At 29.2% G+C, this 22,227-nt stretch overlaps 1 long non-coding RNA gene across 2 annotated transcripts; it reads right to left on the reverse strand.

Annotated features, from left to right (window-relative positions):
• Positions 1–1,290: 1,290 nt before the first annotated feature.
• LOC129949053 (uncharacterized) lies at positions 1,291–12,432 on the reverse strand. Of its 2 annotated transcripts, XR_008781994.1 has the most exons (4): positions 12,303–12,432; positions 8,931–9,117; positions 1,876–2,027; positions 1,291–1,811 (listed from the first exon to the last, which is right to left on the reverse strand). It is a non-coding gene; the product is annotated as an uncharacterized LOC129949053 (long non-coding RNA). The 2 variants fall into 2 exon arrangements; XR_008781995.1 differs by lacking the exons at positions 8,931–9,117; positions 12,303–12,432 and adding an exon at positions 7,849–8,204.
• Positions 12,433–22,227: the final 9,795 nt, after the last annotated feature.

Genomic DNA, 22,227 nt, shown 5'->3' on the forward strand with positions numbered 1-22,227 from the left:
GTTCTATCCGAACGACGAGTATTTTAAGAGTGCACGCTTGAGCGGCTTCATTTCACCAGAGGCATTCCTTTTTTTTAGATAGATGCGGTCTGACACAGGATAGATTGGCAGTTCCGGTAATCTACCACTTCAGACGACGAACCGTGGATAGGCGACTCCTGTACAATCATAGCACAAGACGGAGCAGAGCTCCCTCGGTTCAGTAGGGCTATGTCCGAACGGGACCGAACTGATAGGGTGAAGCAGGAGAACCAGTTTTGGTGGCTTCAATCGGCACTTAATAGGGGGTATTCGAATGGCCGGCTTACATACTTGTTTAATAGTTAGGGTTTAGTTTTAAGTAGAATAGGCATGGGGCACACAAATAAATACAAAAAAATACAAAATAATATAAAAAAAAACATGGAATAAAAAAGACAACACAATGTTAGATAGTTAACTTTGCTGCGGTGGTTGTTCTAGTTTTAAGTAGTTTATAGGTATAGGATAGGTTGTTTAAGTTAGCTTTAAGTTTTATATTAAGGATCTTATTTTAAGTAGTTTTAAGTAAAAATAAAAAGGATCTTGATATTAGTTTTTTTTTTCAAATTTTCTAATAAATACAAAAATAATTAAAATTTAAATAGAAGTAAAATAGATGATAGGGACGAAAGGCATTAGTATTAAGTGTTATAGTTTAACTTATAGTGTTTGTTTGGGACCAGTAAGTTAGTTGTAAGTTATGGTTAATTAGGCTAGTTTTATGAATTTTCGTCTGGCTTGTTAATAAAAATGAATTAAAAAAAAATTATTTTATGAATCTGACAGCTTAAAATAGTTTGATGTTGATCTATATCTATATGAATATGGAATACTTACTTTGCATTGAAATAAAAATTGATTAATTTTCTTAATGGAATGTAAAAGAGAAGAATGTCAAGGTTTTGATAGTTTTGAATCAAAAGTCAATTGATCAATGGAGAAAATGGATTTGAGAATTTTTTCGAAATGTTGTCGAAATTGCATTCAAAATATTCTATGAAAAAATTCTAACTGAAAATGTAAGCAGGTTAAAACTGTAATTTAGTGAAAATTTAACAGTTCCACTTTGACAGTTAGTTGCAACAATGAAAATGCCGAAAAAGATGACATTTTCAAAATAGTTTTTTTTTTCCTTGAAAAAAAAATCAACTTTTTCCTTAATCAAAATTTGCAATGGAAAACCTAATTTAATAAAATACAATATTGCAACCCCACTAGCAAATATTGTTTTCCAACCTGAAAAACATATTATTATAAAAACATACACAATTTTTAACAAATATAATATTTATTTTTAACTTGTTTTATTTCTCTTAAAATCAAGAAAATAATCTATCGGCTCGTTCTTTAAATACATTTTTTATGGTTTTTCTTTAAAGTATAATAAAAATATTGTATAATAAAATAAAATGCAAATATTTCATTGGTGATAGATTTAAAATTAAAAATAAATACATCTACAATAAAGCTTGGAGATATCCATAAATCCCGGGAAAACTATGGACATCATTTTGAAGTGAAAATTACAAAAACAAAAAAACAAAACAAATAAAACTAAAAGAAAATCTAAGCCAGCAAACAGGTGCACCCTTTTTTAAAAATTTTAAGTTTACAAAAGAAAAAATGTTTTGAAATGAAAGAAAAAAAAAACAAAATTTGTTTACAAAAATTTAAATACAGAAGCGTTAATGTTTTTTTTTTGTAAGATGACGTTGAGATATTTTATGGCCCACTTTTAAAAACACCAAATGACAGACGTGTAGGCATCATCCCCGCATTTTTCTGTGAAGCTGTGAAATGAAATCTGTATTAAAACTTTTTGTTATTTTTACGATATTTGTTTACAATAATTACCATTTGTCATTTTATTCATCACCTCTTCTCTTCGGTTTAATAGGTGAGTAATATTATTTTGAAAACAAAAATTTAATGGTGCGCGTCTACATGATAGAAGTTGCAGTATTTCCGTTTCTTCCTGCATGGCGCCATATCCGTTCTTACGTCATCTGCAATGAAAAATGAAGAAAAATTAGATTTGCTTTTTCTTAATAATTTTAAATGAGCTATTTTAGAATTGCTTTCAGTTTTTAAATCATTGAATATGTTTCGAGAAGTTCCTTTCGCACAATTAGATCACATCAAAAATATGAGGGCAAAAGGGGGTAAAGCACATTTAAACGAATTAAAAAACCAATGTCGAGCGGTTTAAAATTTTTAAATTGATAGCAATAAATTGAATAGATGGAATCTACTTGACTAATTGCATTCAATTGTTTACATACATTTTCAGTTGAACTAAATGTGTTCATAATAATTATTATTGTTTGAAGGCAAAATTGTATATTTTTTTAATTCAATAGAAAGGCGGGGCATTTTTGTTTGGATAATTAAAGCAAAACAAAATTTGGAGAATCTATTTATTGAGATTGAACATCAGCACTATAGCGGTTTTGTGTCTTTTGAAGAAATTAATGTTTATCAATTAGAATGTGGGCATAATAGACTTTTCGTAATTGAATTTTAAAAAATATATTTATTTATTACTAAAACGGTCTAAAATTACAAAACTTGAACAATATTTTTAAATTAACGGAGAAATAAATAAAACTGGTCGGAAAAATTAAGTTGTTTTCTGTCCCAAAAACAAAATAATAATTTTTTCAAAGTACTCAAATCTCGTCTTATAACTTTTGAATCACATCAGTTTTTTACAATATGCTTTTTAAAAATGTTGAAGACCCCTAAGAACGATGTTTTTGTGGCTAAATTAATACAAAACATAGTTCTTAATACAAAATTGTATGAACAAATCTTTTTTTGATGCAGTTTTAATCATTTTAGTTTCTGGAGCTATGAACCTTTATTTGGTTCTGTATAAAGTTTTGAGTTTTTGAACGCTTTGGAGTAAATTTTTAGTGCTAATACAAATAAGAACTTCAATTTTAACAACCTTCTCAAGTTTTTAAAATTAATATTTTTGTATTTTTCAATATATTTCAAAAACTTGATGCGACGATGCATTCGTTACAAAAATTACTTTTAAACCGTTCTGCTTTTTTCTTTTAAGAACCAATTTAGAATAAATAGGTCAGCTTTTTTATAATTTACAGGCACTCAAGGGGCAATTAATACCCTTAACATGTTTAGCTTTAAGTAAATAGGGAAGGATTTAAGAGTAGATACCAGTGTTCATTGATCTTAACGATTTGAATATCAAAATATGAAGGAAGACAGAGTTGGGTAAAGCATTCCACATTCTCGATGTACGGTTAAACAAAAAATGTCTGCAGATGATATTACGTCCGAAATTGAGATGAAGGTTAAACTGATGAACATTCCTGGAAGTGAGAGTATTAGAGAAAAAAAGTTTGAGGGGCAAATGCAACTGGCTAATTCGATAGAACATTGTTTGTAGAAGTATCAAACTACAAAAGGAAAGACGGCAGGAGACAGCATTGAGTTGTTCGAGCATTAAACTCTACACGGTTAATAGCTCTCCATGCTTTCGAGATTGGAATTTAATTTTCCTTATCAAATTCTGCCATTAAAGTTCCACATCCGGAAGGACAATGATGTGAATCAAGAACCGAATATGAAAAGCTAAGGTTACTTTCGTCAGGAAAACGGTTTAATGGATTAGAAGTGACAGACAAGAGATCTTTTATGAATATATGAAAGAGATTTGGAGACAAAACGGAGCCCTGCGGAACGCCAGCAGACTTGGTGCCAAACACTATCAATATGCTTTTGAAATATCAAGTGCAATAATCTCTGTTTCTGCAAAACCTATTTACAGATTTGTGTAAGACAATTGAAGAGTATAAAGACTAATGAATATTTTTCGGAAATTTAATGAAATACTACAAATATTTAAACTGAATATTGAATGATGTGTTTTATAGATTAAGGAAACCATTCCGAATTTTATCGGAACAAAATTACTTCATGAACTTTGATAGTCTCAAAAAGTCTTATATGTTATGTGTGTTTTTTTAAATTAATAAAATTAATCACACTTATTGCAAAGATCAACTATTCACGATTGATGGTCAATAGAATTTATTAATCAATTGTAATTACAATGGGTATTATGAAAGTGAATTGATAACATAGAATTCAGCTGAAATTGATAAAATGCTTAAGCATGCTAAGGTGACCAAAGCAATTAAGCTATAGTAGTAATATTTTTTCCCATTTTCTGTAAGCTACAGCTTTTGTATAAAATCCTTTCGTGAGTTTAATTTTCTCTTTCTGTATTTATTTCTCTGTATTCTACTTTATAATTCCTTTGGAAAAATTTATGTTTGTATCGTAATTAGTTTAAAACTCATATTTTTCAATTTCCAACTTTTTGACTGCAAATTTATAATTATATAAGCAAAATTGACAGCTATCATAAAAATTGATAAAAATTGTTTACAATACCGATTTTTTCATTGAAAATAGATAATTGAAAAATATTCACAACAGTTCAACAATATTGATAACTGACAGTCACAATAGCATTCAATGAAATTGATCTAAACATTTAATTTATTAATTATTGATTGTTGATATCATTGTTAAAAACCCTGCTATAAAACCCAGTATGATCGGGTTGTTATGTCATAACGCATTACCTCCCTGGTGGCTAGCGGCTTTCGGATAAACAAATATGCCGGAAGTCTCCGCCATACAAATTGGCATCCATTTTAACCCTGTACCATTTTCATTCCATAATTTGAGCACGCACACAACCTTAAAAACTATAATTGTATAACCTATATAACCTAATAAAATTTAAAAAAAAAATCCTAGAATTCAGAAACTAATTATTTTTTGTGTGAATTACTGAATCTATGAAAATTCAGGAATAATGTTCATAGAACAGCTGTTTCGAAAACATAAATCTTCACCAATTTAAAACTATGTGATTCATTATTTCAAACTATGATTCATGATTGATTCATTAGAAAAATATATGAGGATTTTCTTTTTCATTCACGAAACTAAGTGGTTTTTGGATATTAAAATTTTGTATATAAACAAAAAAAATATCAAACAAAATATGATTATTATGAAAGCACTTTATTTTAATTTGTTTACATAAATGAGATATTTTATGGTAATTTAAAAGAAAGTACTTAATATTACTGTAAACATTTTGTTGTTTTTTTTTTTTTAATTTTATAGCATTTTGATGAATTTGTGTTTCAATTTAAAATAAAAGGACCTTCTTTATTGAAAATAAAAAAAAATATAGACAATTCCGAAATGGAAAATTATTTTAATGAAACATGGAAATGGAGATTATAACATCACAATTAAATTGTCCTCCAAAATGAAAATTTTGTGCCAGTTTCTTGTTCTTTTGTGAAATTATTCATAATAATGCTTTCATCAGTTAATAAATTCTTTTGTTTTATATCCAGGTCATTTATTTTAAAGGAGGTGGTGGCAGATATACCGAGACTAAAATAAAAACAATGGATATATACATTTCCTCTTGATATTTCTTTAATTTTGTAACAGAATTTTATTAATTTCTCTAATCATGCAGAACAAATGAAAATGAGACTAACCAACAAAATATTTTTGATTATTTTTATAACATGCAATAAAAAATAAAATATAGATATTTAAAATTATTTTATTTTTTTGCAGGAATATTTTGTGTTCTTGATTCGATGCCAATCCATGCTATAAAAAATAATTTTCGTAAAAAATTATCTTGATTTGAAATGAAATATATTTTGGAAGCTAAAAATGATGTCAAAAATGTTTTTGATTATCAAAAAAATAATGATATGAAATTATGACATGCGAGGTGACTTTAGAAATAAAAAATCCATTTTGAGCTACACGTTTATAGTATTATGTTCTGTTTTGAAGCTTTAAAAAACGAAAAATAAGAAAAATGCTCACGTACGCCAAAATATCGTGTTCGATTTTTGTTTGAATACTTGATTTCATTAGGAGTTATCAGACAAATCAGATTTAAACGATTGCTAATGTTTTGAGTGTGAAATTCTTTTTTAGTGCTTTTATACTGATAACTTTTACTAAAAATAAAAATAATACAGAACTATTTCGCTAACAACACTGGCTTCATTTTGACATTACTAGTTTCTTCTTGTTTTTTTTGTCAGGTTTTTCGTTGATAAATTTGAATTTGAATAAGAAATAATTGATTTTTTAGATGGAGAATTAAACACGATTCCAAAATGATTTGAGTTTTGTTCTTTATTGTAGGTGGCACTTACACAATCAGACAATTTACAAATCACAACTGTCAAAGTGACAAATGTGCAAACACAAGTAAATGGTCGCATTCACAAAGCTAGTGGCTACGTAGTTAAAGGATTCTGATTGGCTCAATATAACTACAAAGTTAGTGCACTCTGGTTTTGACGTTTCGCAATCAGCTGTTTGGTAAAAACACAAGAATTCAAAACGAAATTAATCTTTCGGAATTTATATACAGATATAAATCAATCATATTATATAATCTATTTGGTTTTATTGAATTAAAAAAAAAAAAAAATTATTTAAAGTTCTGAAAACACAAATGTTTCCTATTTTATATATTTGTAATTGTCATTAATATGACAGTTCCAGTTTGACTAGAGTTGTAGTGCAATTTTTCATTCACAAAGCTAGTTAAATATTGACTACGTAGCCACTAGGTTTTTGAATGGGCCCAATCTCTCGAAATATTTAAATACTGTATTTCCAATTAACAATTCAAAAAATATTTATTTTGCCTCAATATAGCCAACAAAAAAACTGTTTATTGAATTTATATCAAAAATAAATTGATTTATTTTTATAATTGAAAATTCCCAAAACATTGAATTTTAATAACAAATTAAGTATTTTCTTGGATGGAGAATTAAACACGATTGAAAATGTATTTGATTTTTGGTTTCTTTCTTTGTTGTTGGTGGCACGGATGTCAGCGTAGCTGTCAAATTATTTGTAATGGTTGTATATATTTTAAAATCAATTGTTAGACAAAACATATCTGTCAAAGTGACAGTTACAAATTTGAAAGTACAAGTAAGAGGGATCCTCTGCAACTATTTTGATCTTCATTTGATTTTTAATCAAAAATCAATTATTTGTCCATGGAACGGAAGAAAAAGAGTTTTACTGGATTAAAGCAAAAAATAAGTTGATTTTCTTTACGAATTAAAAACTCACTTATATAGACAAAATTATTAATTGTTCTCTAGTGATTTTTTTTCGCTATAAGCTACTTCCAAAAATGTATTTTCAAGAGATCAGATTAGATTAGATTATATATTTATCTAGTCTATCACATCTCATTTTTAGATTTTTAGGTTAGGTTAAGGTCCATAAATATATGGCCGCACAAAATTTTAAAGGGAAAGAGGGTTTTAAAAAAATTAATTTAAAATTTGTATGCCTAAGGTACACATTAACATGCAAACGTTTTAAAAAGGCCATCTAGTCTTAGCAGTTTGAAAACGAATTAAAAAATATTATTTGTGACAAATTTAAAAAGCTTTGATATGCTTTAGAACACTACAATTTTAGAGTATTTAGTCAGAAGTTTCGTAAAAAATTATGATTTTTGGTATTTTGTATTATTTTGTAGGCCTTAAATTCAGATTTAAAATGTAAATCATTTTCTATAATAATTAATCGTAAGTATTTTGAATTTGTATATTTATTTTTAATTTTAGTTTTTAATTATTTTGTTTTGATTTTTTTTTTAAATGTTTAAACATGTAAAGGTTTCAAAATATATTTTTTTAAATTTAAGATCTTTTACACTTTTTATTTTAACTTAATAACTATAGTAAAAGTTATTATTTTTCTCACCTTTTATGTTATGTAAAAATTACATCCTTCTCAACAATAAATAATAATACATGATGAATAAATAAATTGGAATATAGTATTGTTTATTATTTTAAATTAAAGTGCCTTAAGATAGTGTAACGTAAAAGGCATACAACAATCCGAGAAGGAATACCAAGATGGTAAAAGTAGTTAACAAACTTGTCATTTCATTCATTTTGAATGGTATTTTTTTTTTATATTTTGTCACACAAAATTTAAAAATTAACAAAAACAAGAATGTTCAAACGATTCGCTTTAAACAAAATAACGAAGGGTTTGATTCCTTTCGATTGATGATACTGAACTAACCGAACGAATGAACGTTTTAATAAAAACTGGGACGTGCCTCCACGAAATAATTCCACAGTATTTTCGCTTCCTATGAATTTTTCAAAAAAAAAAGAAGAAAAATCTTATATATTTTTATATATTTTGTGTATATTCCAAGATTTTATACGTGGTTGCTTTGGCATCTTCAACATTTTATATTCTCCTTCCGATTTTTTCTTTTTTTTCGAATTTAATTTTGGATTTGAGTTTTCCACTCCATGAAGCAGAGAAAAATATCAATTTTTTGTTTTTGTAATTTGTTTTTGAATAAATTTGTTTAAATTGATCGAGAACCATCTCGAGACTTATGGAAAGGAAGATGTCTTCCTATATACTTGAATCATTATTATATAGTTACTTAAATATATTTACTTTATGTGAACTATTTAAATGTACTATGGGAACTTTTTGAGGGCATTCCATGTTTTTTTAGTTTATGAAAATAGCAAAACGATAAATTAGTCCTCATGTATTTTCGATTTAAAAATTTAAGTATTAGTTTATGAATTATGAAAATTTAAAATATTTTTATTTTTTTCATGAGTTATTTTAAGAAACGATGTTAACAATACGAACAAAATTTAAGATATTTAAATGTAAAGGCCAATGTCGTGAGTATTCATAAATATAATCATAATTTATGTTACCAAAAAAATATAAATATTTATTATATTTGGTTTTTGTTTGGGTTATTTTTCGTAGCTGTTCTCTATTATTAATTAAGTACTTACCTCATTTCAGTGATTATTTTGAATTCTTATTCTAAAAGTGTAATTTTAGTACAAAATTGAGTTTTTAGGCTTTAGTTTTATACTCGCTTAAGAGCTAAACGCAGCATAGATAGCCCACAGGAATATAAGAAGTGAAACTAGAATAAGGAATGTTGACATTAAGCTCCTGACTTCACTCATGATTGTTCTATAATGAAAATAAAAAAATAAAAAACTTTTAAAATGTTTGTTAAAATTTTATAGAGTTCTTAAATCTAGTTAAAGCTATATTTAAAAAAAAGGAAATGTAGTTCCCAGTATGTAGACCACATAACACCATTTGAAAATAATTCCAAAGATTATTAAATCAATTTAGAGCAATGTAAACTTTTTAAAGGAACAACCTTAGCCAAGTTTAGGCTCTCATTTAAAATTTACATTCGCATAATACCAAGTATTTACTGATCTACAAACAATATAGGAACCCTTATTCCCTGACCCTCTGAAACAATAATCAAAATTGTAATGCACATACCGAAATACTAGGTCTAAAAATTGACTATAGAAGGCCTAACATCTAATTATCGATACACAAAAAGCAATTACTTTAAGTCAAGTCTGATTCTTTCAAATTAACAGTTGATAATGTTTTTTCATTCAACTGAAAGGTGAAGTTTATTACTCAATGCTTCGTTTAATGCTTTCTGTAAAAGGGTTTTTTGTCAATTTGGAAAAGAAATAACTAATATTTCTTAACAATACAAAATACAAATCGTGGTGGATTTGAAGCTTGCCTGAGGAGTGTTTTGTAGACACAAATTTTGTTGTTAGTTTTTGTACTATGAACTTAAAGTAGATGTTTGCGAAGTAAAGTTCTAAATTTGAAATTTATGACGCTTGAAAAACTAACTAGTTGCCTTGGTCAAATTGTACGTTCAAAGAATGACATTGACTTCAAATAAAGTCCCTTATGTTGGCTGAACCTGCCCATTGTTTCGGTACTACGGTTGAAAAATAAAGCTCTGGCATGTGACAACTGCCAAACTCAGCTGTCTTTTGAAGCTTGACAATATAAGTTGAGTGTGTTGTCAATCCGGATATTGTTAAACATAAAATGTGAAATAGCTCCATTAGCAAGGGCTGAAGAAGCAATAAATTGTAAGATAATTATGCCATTATAAAAACAAAACAGGGAGCCATTCCTGACAGTTCTCTATACAACAATAGTGTAAGAAAAGAAAAATAAAGAAAAGAAAAACTCAATAGAATAAAATAAAAAATGTTTTGTCATTTCCAATAACACATCGCGTTAAAATCAGTAAATTTAATATAAAAAATGGTGATTCAAACGTAGCCACTTTTCGATCAATATTTTTGTACGGTCTTTATAATCAACCGGACAATTAGTTCAGGAAACATAAGGGAATTCATTTGCATTCTTTGAGTGTACATTTTGAACAAAGGAGCTTCTTAGTTTTCAAGTGTCATAAATTCCAAAGTCAGAACTTAACTTCGCAAATTCTTTTTACAAAAAACTTAAACTTGGTAAAAATTTACTTTCGACTCAAATAGCTTTTCAAAAATTAAAAATTTTGAGATTTAGATTTCAGATCTACAAGACTCTTTTTCACCAAAACATTAAATGGAATTGTGCAGAAAATAAAAAAAATCAAAGAGTAATAAAGTTTCAATTAAATGAAAAACATGATCAACTGTCATTTTGACATAAGAAGAGTAGACTTAACTTGATAGTCAGGGAGATTATTCTTTTTTTCTTTGACTAACCTTCCGGTCAACTTTGGAATATAGTTGACCTAATTTTAAAGCAATGTTTTGGCAGCTGGCTCATCAGATTATAAAAATGTGCCTTACTCTTAAGTCACTTACGGCGCATTGCGTCGTCTGAACCTGCCCAATGCAAACATAGAGTGAACACGTTACTCACATCGGAAGACCTGCAATCATCGTAATGCATGCTCCGGAGAAAATATTGGTTTTGCAAGCGCTGCGAATGATCCGAATTTAGTTTTACGATTTTTTTTAGTTGGATATTAAATATAGCGTCAAATGGACACCAATATCATGCGATTTGATGCCTTAGAATTGTTTCTGCGGGGCTATAACTCTATAAAACGCATTTAAAACCTACATTACTGAGGCAGTCATTTTAACGGCTTTGTTTTTGACACTACATGCTTAATGCACTTAAAGTCGAAGGTTTCTGTTGAAGTTTTTGGATATCGGAAAGCCTGTCTTAAGGTCCCATCGCATTTGATCAAAATAAGAGAAATTTACAATAGATTGTTACTAACAGTGTACAAATATTAAAGTTATAAATTTAAAAAAACAAATTTAAGTCACGTAAGAGCTAAATATCCTACATACACATTTTATTTTGTAGTCTCATTAGGAATTCTATAAAAATCAATTATTCAGTTCTGAAAAACTATCACAGTGTAGGATTACAAAATTTCCCTACAATTTGCTTTCATAAAAACAAATAACTTAAGTTATTTTGAAAATATCTTTTAGTAATATTAAAAATGTAGTCCGTATGCATCTCTAGCCTTCCATATTAAGCTTGTAAGGACGATCAGAAAAGTATTGGCGTTTTCGATTTTTGAAGATGTGAACTATTTTGAAGTAAATTTATTTCACGAAAGTCCTCAACTGATTTTTTACTTTTTTGGGTTTATATTAAGTAAATCGCAAGCAATTTTTAAAATGGCATGAGATTGGTTTTCAATATTCAAACATATTTTGTGGTTTTTTTTTCGGGATTCTCTAAAGTTTACAATGGAACTCATAAAGCGACTTATTTAGTTTTAACTAAGGGGGTGATATTAAGCTATCTGCGAGCTTGACTTCAATGAGTAAAAATAACCTTTTCAGCTTAGGAAATGGTTTTAAAAAATAAATGTCAATAATTTTGAAAACTGTTAATGCTCGTCCATAAATCTATTTTTGTCTATTTCTTTTAATTTATCATAGATTATTGTGTATTTTTTATTAATAAGCAACACAACACCCACAAGTTTTTTGACAGAAATATTAATTTATTGTAAATTGTTTTTTTTTTTTTTAACTATAAATTTATGTATTTGAATATTTTTTTCTAGAATTTTATGTTGTTCAAAAATTTAAATAAATTTTATTTCAGTATTTAATTGAGGAAAAGAACTTTTATGACCACATCGATTCGATATGATAAAATAATATTAAAATTTTTCACATATCCACTTTTAATAGAAATTTATGTTCACATTCACGTTTTTGGATTTAAACCTTTTGTAACGCTTTTAAGAAAAATGTGCTTTGATTTAGAAAAGTTCCTTAAAAAATATGCATTATCCTTAAAAATTTAATATAAAATTAAAAATAATCTTTTCTAACCTTTAGGATTCTTCGTTATTAAGACACAAAAACGAAATATGCAAAACTGTATGTAAGTTGTTGGAAGTACCGAACTTTAAGAGACCTGATTTAAAACTGACAAATTTTTCTAATACAATTTCTTAACTTTTTCTATAACAAAGTAATTTTTTTTGCATTTATTTTTTTTCTTTCTCTTTTTAAAAAAAAAGATTTATTAAACAAAAAAAATAGACAAGACAGGTATGAAGAAAAAAAAGAAGAAAAAACCCGAATACAAATATAAAAATTTTGTTTTAAAAAAGATTTTGTCTCATAAGAAGATTGAACATAAAAAATCTACTTCGTGCGATACGTATAAACAATTTAACAGATACATTAGTATTAAGTAGAATTTTTCAAAAACAACAACAACAAATTAAAAATAATGCCGGCTGTCGAATAAACTAATAAATCACATGGAGTTTTCTTATTGTTTAGTTTTTCATTTAATTTTATTTTATTTAAAAACAACTAAAAATAAACCTTAAAAAGAAGAAGCATGGAATACCTTTATTTATTGCGTTTTTAATAATAAATAGCATAAGGTTGACAAAATGCGAGTCAAATGAATAATAAATTGTCAATAGATATGCAAATGAATATACAATATAGACAAAATTATAGTCACTTTTTTATTTAAATAAAAACATATTATAAATAGTTGCATGTGGTGTTCTTTTTAGTTCTGGAATGTTCTCATTTGATAGATGCGTTAAATAGATTAAAATTATATTTTTAGTTTTTTTCGTGTTCTATATGTTCCTAATTTACGATTTAAAATATAATAAAATAAAATAAAAATCTACTGCGTCATTCATAAAAACAGCAGCAAAAATAAAAAAAAACATAAACCTATATTTTTTAATTATATACCTATTTAAATATTTTTGGTCAACATAAAAAACCATACGACTTCATCAGAACAATATTTATAAAAAGCAACAAAAACAAAATATTGTTTTCCATATAAATCAACAAATAAATTATTTTTAAATGAAGCGTATTGAATTTTAAAAAATCAAAAAATTGAAAAAATGTATATAAAAATTGAGAAACAAAACTGTATGCCACGCGTAGGTGGAAAGGAGACCATTTAAAACATGTGTGTTGTGACAATGCTGTCCATCGTCTTTCTACACGTTTCATTTTTTTGTTCATTTATTTACATACAATTATGGCCGACATAATAGACACATTTAAAGTCAAACTTTTCCTTTTCACTTCAAGTGAATAAGCCGAAGCTTTGCTGGGTAGCCCGCATTTGAAAAGTCAAGTTTTCGATGACTTTAAAAAATTTAAATCGACTAAATTTGACAAATTTCATCGATTATGTTGTTTTCGAGGCCCGTGTGGTTTGCGGCTTATTTGCCTGCAATTTAAGAAAGCCTCACAAGAAAAAGTCTAAACTGGAGAAGTCGCACGATTTTCGTGGGCAATACACCTCGGTTCGGTGTGAGATAAGTGTGCCATGAAACCAGAATATAGATTGTGTCTTGTGCTGCTTGGCACGCAGTGCCATCTTGTTTAAAAAATATACATATGTCTCCATATCATTTAAGTCAGGTCAAAAAAGTTGGTGCTCATCGATCTATAGCGATTGCAGTTGACGGTGAGATGCCCTGGCCAGCATCATTTTCGAAGAATAACGGACTAATGACGCCTCCGGTCCAAATCCACTCCAAACACCAACTTTTTTATCAACTTTTCATTGACATCTCGTAAATCTCACATGGATTGGTGTGGTCCCAAATCCGGCTATTTTGCTTATTCACGTAACCATTCAACCAAAAATGAGCCCATTGCTAAAGATGATTGTTCGACCAAAGTTGGGATCGACTTTCCAGCCAGGAAGGCCTACAACGCCCATATTCGACGGACCAACATTTAACAAGACCAAAAGTTACGGCAAAAAATACTGCAATGTCCCAAAGGCAGTAAAAATTTTTGGTCATTTGTAAAAAACATGAAGAATTCTTCCTCTTCTTCGGTTCCTACGCTCGTTGTCAATGACACTCCTTTTGTTAGCTCTTTAGAGAAAGCAAATCTCTTTGCTAGGTAGTTCGCCGCCAATGCTACGCTGCCAGTGAATGTTATGACTCCGCCTGTACTTGAGCGAGTTAATGATTCTATGGGACCAATCTTTTTTCGCACTCGTACTGTAGCAAGAGTCCTAAGAGATCTAAACACACATAAATATGCTGGTCCGGATGGTATCCCCGCTATTTTTCTGAAGAGGTGTTCTTCAACGCTGTTAAAACCACTGCGTAAGCTTTTTCATCTGTCCTACTCCTCAGGTCTCGTTTCGAGTGGATGGAAAACGGCATTTGTCCAGGAAAACGGCCTATTCCTAAAAAAGGCGAATCTTCTTCACACTCTAACTACCGACCGATTGCACTTACGTCCCTTCTTTCCAAGGTCATGGAAATTCTGATTAATTATCAGCTCAAGAAATATCGTGAAGATCGAAAGCTTCTATGTCATTTATGTGTATGTGTGTCACCAACCACCTCTTGTGGAATGATCACATACGCGATGTCGCCAAAAACGCCGCAAGGTGTTTGGGTTTCCTTAGGCAATGCAAGAAATATTTCACCCCATCTGATCTGGCTATTATCTACAAGACTTACATACGTCCGAAGCTTGAGTATAACTCTGGGCTGGCGATCCTGCAACTTACTTAAGCCTCTTGGATAGTATTGAACGTAGAGCATTTAAATTGATAGATGATAATATCATCATAAGTTCATGCCATTGGATTTTGTTGGCAAGTCGTTTATAGCTATCATTCAAAATGTCTGTCATTGAAAATATTTTCCTGATTGAAATTCACTGAAAAATGTTTACTAACATAAATCAGGAAAATAAATTTCCGTCCGGAAAATAGAAAAATACATTTTAAGAGAAATATAAATGCGTAATTATACTTTTTTTCTCAACAAAAATTCTTTGTGTGATTTCCGATCAGTCAGTATATAATTTTTATTTCTAATCAAAGTGAACTGGTGCCTAAGTATCAAATAATCTATCAACAAATGAAATAATTGCCAACAGCAAAGTGACTCCAAAATCTTGACAGCTAGTGTTAATTTTTAAAATCGCAATTTAAGAAAATATTAAGCAATAAAATTAAAGCTTCCATTTAATTTGTTGAACATTGCTACCAAAAATGATGTTTTGTTCGTTTTATTTTGGCCATGACTGTAAATTTGCACTCTAATTTTCCTCAATACTTTTTCTTTGTCATTATTTTATATTATCTTCTTTTTTAAATAATTTTTTTGTTTAAGTGATGTTGGGAATCGCGCCCATTTTTTGAAAAAAAAAAAAATGAAGAGTCATTCACACTTTGACGTTTTTAAATATTTATTTTTTGCCTAATTATTTAAAGAAATTAATAAATTACTAATCCTAATGCCTCTCTTAAGTTAAATATTTAGTTCTTTTTTTTAAACACGTTTTTTGTTAAAAAAAATAAAGAATATTTCATTGCTTTAATTATTATAAATAGAAATACTTAGTGGTTTTTATATCGTTTTACTGAAGATATTATTTATTGTAGTTTTATTTTATCTTACCTTGTTTTATTTTATTTTATTGTTATTTTGTTTATTTTATGTTTTATTTTATAGTTTGCATTAATGTTTATTATGATAATTTTAATTTTTTTTTTCTTGAATTTAAATTTCTTATCTTAGTCCTTCGAGTAGACAAATTATATTTGGGTCAGGTTGGCCGCACGTGTTTTCGATTTTTTTGTTACTTTTCGTTCCCTTGTATAAAATAACCTTCGAGTTTCCTATAGAAGATTTAATAAATATAAAAAGTAAAAGTGGATTACAATAGGCAGGTTCATGCAACAAAAGGGACTTGAAATTGAGGCAACTTTGGAAAGTTGACTGGAAAGTTAGTGAAGAAAAATCTCCCTAACTATCAAGTCAAGTGAACTTATGTATGTCCCAATGACAATTGGTGTTTTTTAATTCTACTGAAAGCTGAACTTCATTACTCCATGAATTATTTATTTTCTGCACAATTTCATTTAATCTTTTGTGTAAAAGGAGGATATCTTCCCACCAGGTCAAAAGAATTTGCAATCATGTTAAACGCAACCGTGCTCAAAGTAAATCAACAGGTATGGTCTTATTAGACATAGAAAAGGCCTTTGATTCTGTGTGGCATAAAGGAATTATTTATAAAATGTTAACATTTAAAATTCCGCTATATTTATGTAAAATAGTTCAAAGCTTCTTGTCCGGTCGATGTTTTAATGTTTTTGTTGACGGTGGTGTTTCATCATTGGTGAACTTCAATTTTGGTGTTCCACAAGGTTCCGTGCTTGGCCCATCCTTGTACAATCTATACACCTCGGATTTCCCAAAAATCCCACAATGTGAATCAGCTATTTTTGCTGATGACGTAGCAATATTTTGCTCAGACAAGCTCGCTCTCAATATTGAGAGGAGCCTAAGTCGGGCTGTTGAAATATTGCATAATTATTATAATAAATGGAAAATTAAATTGAATGATGAGAAATTTCAAGCTATCTTTTTCACACGAAAAAGAAAGTCTTGTTATCTTCCCAGTAGCCAACTTAAAATTAATGGAAAAGATATAGCTTGGGAAAGATCCGTCAAATATTTAGGGATACACCTCGACACTAAACTAACATTTAGTGACCATATAAACAGCACTTTGAAGAAAATAGGCATAGCTATTAAACTGCTATATCCATTTATCAACCGCAATTCTACTCTCACTAATGATAATAAAATCATAATATTCAAGGTTATCTTCCAAGCAATATTGCTCTATGGAAGTCCTTTATGGGGAAAGGCAGCTTCCTGTCACATAAAAAAACTCCAGGTATCACAAAATAAATTGTTAAAAATGATGCTGAATCTACCCTGGCGTCATTCAACTATAGATCTCCACCAAAGAGCGAATGTTGAGTGGATTTCTGAACGAATTCAGAAGCTCGCCAATAAATTTGATTATAGCTGTGATATATCTGAAAACCCACTCATTAACCAACTGTGATAAATATTTGTTCTTCTTGTTCTACATTTTACATATCCATCTATTTACTTGTTAATTTATTAACTGATTTGTTATTTATTTGTTATTAAATTTAATTGTTCCAGCAAACACTTATTTATTTATTAATTTACTTGTTTTGTACCTATTTGTACCAAATTACTTATTTATTTTCTTATTTATTGATTTACTTATTTATTTCCTTATACATATATATGTATTTATTTATTTATTAATTTATTCATTTATTTATTTATTTATTTATTTATTTATTTATTATATTTATTTGATTATTCATTTATTTATATATTAATTTGTTAATTTATTAATTTATTTATTTATTACATATTTATTTTCATTTAATTATATCAACTACTGTTGAAATGTTGTTTTCTTAACTCATTGCAATCTAGTCATTTTATTTATTATTATTATTATTATTATTATTATTATTATTATTATTATTATTATTATTATTATTATTATTATTATTATTATTATTATTATTTTTTTTTTTTTTCTTGAACTTAAATTGAAGGTTTTTCTTATAAGCATTTTCCTTCAAATAAACTATTACCCAAATGAATTTTTCAAATAAAAACAAGATAATGTTTCAGATGTAAGATAAGTTTAATCAAATCTCTGAATTGTAAAATGTGCGGTTACACCACTTTTAAATTATTTTTTTTTTTTTGCGAAATAAAATCTATCTATCTATCTAGGAGGATATCAATGGAGGATATCGCGCATACAAATTTCCCCTTGAAATTTGTTTATCTCTTAAACATTGGGAACGTAAATGATGTAAAATTCGTATCAAGAACAACAAATTGCAGGCTTTTAGCTGTAATTTTATTTTGGTTGTAGTAAAATTTATTTCCAAAATTCCAGATATTGGAATATATATTTCCAGGAAAAGAAATAATTTTACAACTAAGAAATGTACCTTTTAATAACTGTCATTGCAGAACAATACTGAGGTTCCATTCATCGGGCAAGCTTTCTTCCGACCATATCTTACAGATAAGTTGGTGCATGTTCCTAACCAACTTATCTCCAGCTGCTTTAAAGAGCTCGGCATTCAAGCAATCTTTACTTCGTCTAAGCCGGGAGGATAAGATTGTTGGGTCTCGTCGTCTATGTTGAATGGATCATCCTGCCTGACAGCGGAATTCGGTTCGTCGTCGCCGTTATACAGTCTGCAGAAGTGATCCTTCCATATCCTCACCGACGATGAGCTGAGAATACGATTTGTGGATTCCACTCACCCAGCAGCATGTCATGATTCGTTAATTTGGAAAGTGAAGTGAACTGCAATCGTGGATGGAAGAGCAATATAAAAATGGTAAAAGAAATTCGTGGCTATTAGATACTGAAGTATTTTGTATTCAACTAACTAAACTTAATCAAACTAATCAACAGGTGATGCTGTCGGAAGGCAAATTCAATGAATCCCATGATCGATGCCGGAAGATAATTGAGAGGACTAATGGGGTGCTTAAAGGAAGATGGAGGTGCTTCCTCGAATAAGTTCAGTTGTACTTTTGCAGTTATGACTCTACAATTTCGTCCATATTTAATTTTCTTTTCCTGTAGTAAAAGCATTTGGAATGCCTTGCACTGATTCGCCCATTGCACAAATCCTAATGATGGTTTCTTCCAATGAGCTGAAGTTGTACTCCTTGCAAGGGCTTTCGCCAGACGCTATTTTTTTATTTTCTTCCAATTTTTCCCACTTTTTTTATCAAGCCAAACCTTAATTTTTTTTTAAATAAAAACACCATTAAACTAACTCATTTTCACTCGATTTTGCTGGAGGCCCAATGCAGAGATCACGTTCAACATTTTTCCAAAATTTTTGGATATCCTCCTTCAATCTATTTGTAGTGAATCCATTGGCGATATCTCGTTTTTTTCCATAAAACTAGTTAAAACTTCCATTTGCTTCGAATTAGAAGAATTTTAGAGAATAACTTCCATCGTTGTTAATTGTTTCGAATTCCCACGTAAAATGACAGGGAAAAATTCCGAGGGAAAAAGCAAACAAATTCCAAATGCCCATACAAAAATTGTTCACGATAGGTATCCTTTTTTCTCGAAATTTTTCGAAAGATGTTCACGATACCTATTTTTTTTTTAATTATTTCAACAATTTATTTTCAGTTAAAACAAGTTTTATAAACTTAATTATTCGTTGGCGTTTCTTAGAATAAATAACATCCTGTGAACCAACTAGAAAGCGTTTTGAAATTCCACTATATTCGTAGACAGATTTGTTGGTTGTTTTTTACCCTTATTACGGGAAGCGAATCGAACGTTCGACTGAAAGCGAATGTCTTTAAAATCACTCATTTCCTGAATACCATTTTAATATTCAATTCAAAACCAAACTTTTTTTGGAAAAAGACTTAATAACCCAATTGAAGGGCGAAATTCACCCATGTTAAGCTTGCTCTACATTGGATTTCTCAAACGTTCGTTTCAAGTCGAACGTTCGATTCGCTTCTCGTAACAAGGTCTTTTGTTGATTTTTAGTAATTTACAAAAAAAGTAAAAGATAACAAACCTCGGAGTATTTCCTTAAAAATGCAAACTCAGCGATTTTCTTGAAAATCTATTTTCTATTCATTTTTGTTTTCTAAGGAACCACAAGTAACCATTCAGTTTTCCATGACAAACTCATTTCCATCATTGCTTATTTCACAAATAAAAAATAAGATCTTTATTTGATTTGATTTTTTATTATTATTTTTAACTAAAATATCTTTTTCATTTTTTAAATAACTGTTTAAGATGGAAAAGGCATTCGTTTGTTTGTTTTGTTTTTTTTTCTTTTTGTTGAGGATGTTCTCTCGAGTATGTCCTTGGGAATTTTAAAAAATTTTTCTTTTGTAGTGAATCCATTGGCGATATATCGTTTTTTTCCATACAATTCGTTAAAACTTCTATTTGCTTCGAATTAGAGAATAACTTTCATCGTTGTTTATTGTTTCGAAATCCCACGTAATATGACAGGGAAAAATTCCGAGGGAAAAAGCAAACAAATTCCAAATTCCCATACAAAAATTATTCACGATAGGTATTTTTTTCTCTCGGAATTTTTCCCGAATTTCGAAAAATGTTCAAGATACCTAATTTTCAAATATGGGAAAAAGTTCATCGGAAACACAATTCCTTATAGCCCCTACTACTCGAATGTTGTTTACAATTATTTCAACAATTTAATTTCAGTTAAAACAGACCTTATAGACTTATACCCCTCTTATGGTTGGCGAATCAAACGTTCGAAGTGAGATATTTTCATTAGCGAATTAACATACCACGGTTGGCAAACTTAACAATTCGAGTTCGAAATTCAGTGCTGCCATTAAAAAAAAATAACATAAATAAATTTCAAAAAAAAAAACTGTTGTGTTCATTAATTGATAATTTTCATATTTAATAAAAATGCGAAATAAACCAAAATAATAAGAAACACCCCTGTTGTTTTTCGCAGAAAACGAAAATTACAGAAAAAAGTAATGCTTCGACTGCCAAAGAATAATCGAGACAACTCTAATTTCTTGGAACTCCCTAATCATCAGTAAGTGGAACAAATATTTTGTACCTACTGGAAGTTCTTTTAATTTTAATTAATTCCTTAAGTTTCGGATCATATTTTCGACTGAATAAGGAAGCGTTTGTATTCGTATTAAACAAGTCGGAAAGCCAATTAAAAATGCAAGCACCTCCTTAATCGCTGCTATACTAAAATTAGCTTCTGCCCTTAGATTTTTTGCTAGTGGGAGTTATCAGAGCATATCTTAGGAAAAGAATGTCACTTAGGTCTGTCACAATTCTCGCCTTCCTTAGTATTTTAAAGAATTTGCGTGTGCAATTGAAGACAAATTATGTCCAAACTGGATCATTCTCAACATGTCATCCGATGAAAAACAAAACAAACGAAACTATTTTTCTTCCACGGCCAGGTTACCAGGAGTAATTGGATGTGGTGTAGGAACCCGTATAAGAATCGTTGCTCCGATTGAGTTGTGTCATATGTATCTTAACAGAAAAGGATATTACAGTTTAAACGCAATGATAGTTAGTTTTTTCCTTGAGAGTAGCTCTTATTTTTTAATGCAAGTTTTTAAGGCTCGTGACCTTAAAATGTGTATTCGTTATGTTGACGCAAGATATACTGGATCGACCCATGATTCCTTTTTTATTTCGTCGTTTTTTTTTGTTTATCGGCTTCACCAGTCTTTTAAATTGAGCACTTCAATGTCTTGTAAGCCGGTTAATAAGTGCTCTACAATTTGGCTAGATGAACCAAAGCACGTACCTTCTGGCCTTACAGCTCGCTCAAGTCCCAGCAGTTCAAGCACAGCTTGTTCCAAAGAGTTAATGGAACTTGAGAGTATCTACCCCCACCAGTTTCCACCACTTCCGCTTTATTCATCGCAAGTTTTCTTTTGATTTTGAAAATTTTTTATTTGTATTGGTTTTTTTTCAAATTTACATTACCTTGTGCCATTCTTTTTCAACGCGAGTAGGTGGCCCAAGTGAGTTGAGGGTTGTAGCAAATTGGTCCCAATATTCCTTTTGTTTTTTTTGGAAGAACCAACATTTTTATTAGTTCTCTTTCAGCTGAATAAAAATGCATTGATTCATGTTATTTTATAATAGAAATTAAATATACATATGTATGAACTTACATTGTTTTATTTTCTGACATTTCTTTTACATAAGCTTCGACCTTTTCTCACACAATATGAACGTTCGACAAAAAAAAAAACACGAATGGCGTTCAAATCAACGAACATTCGATAGCGACAATAGAGTGAGACCAATCTTCGAAAACTTTATGACATTTAAGTCGAATCAACGG

The sequence above is a fragment of the Eupeodes corollae genome, chromosome 3 (assembly GCF_945859685.1).
Source record: "Eupeodes corollae chromosome 3, idEupCoro1.1, whole genome shotgun sequence".
Taxonomy (NCBI): Eukaryota; Metazoa; Arthropoda; class Insecta; order Diptera; family Syrphidae; genus Eupeodes; species Eupeodes corollae.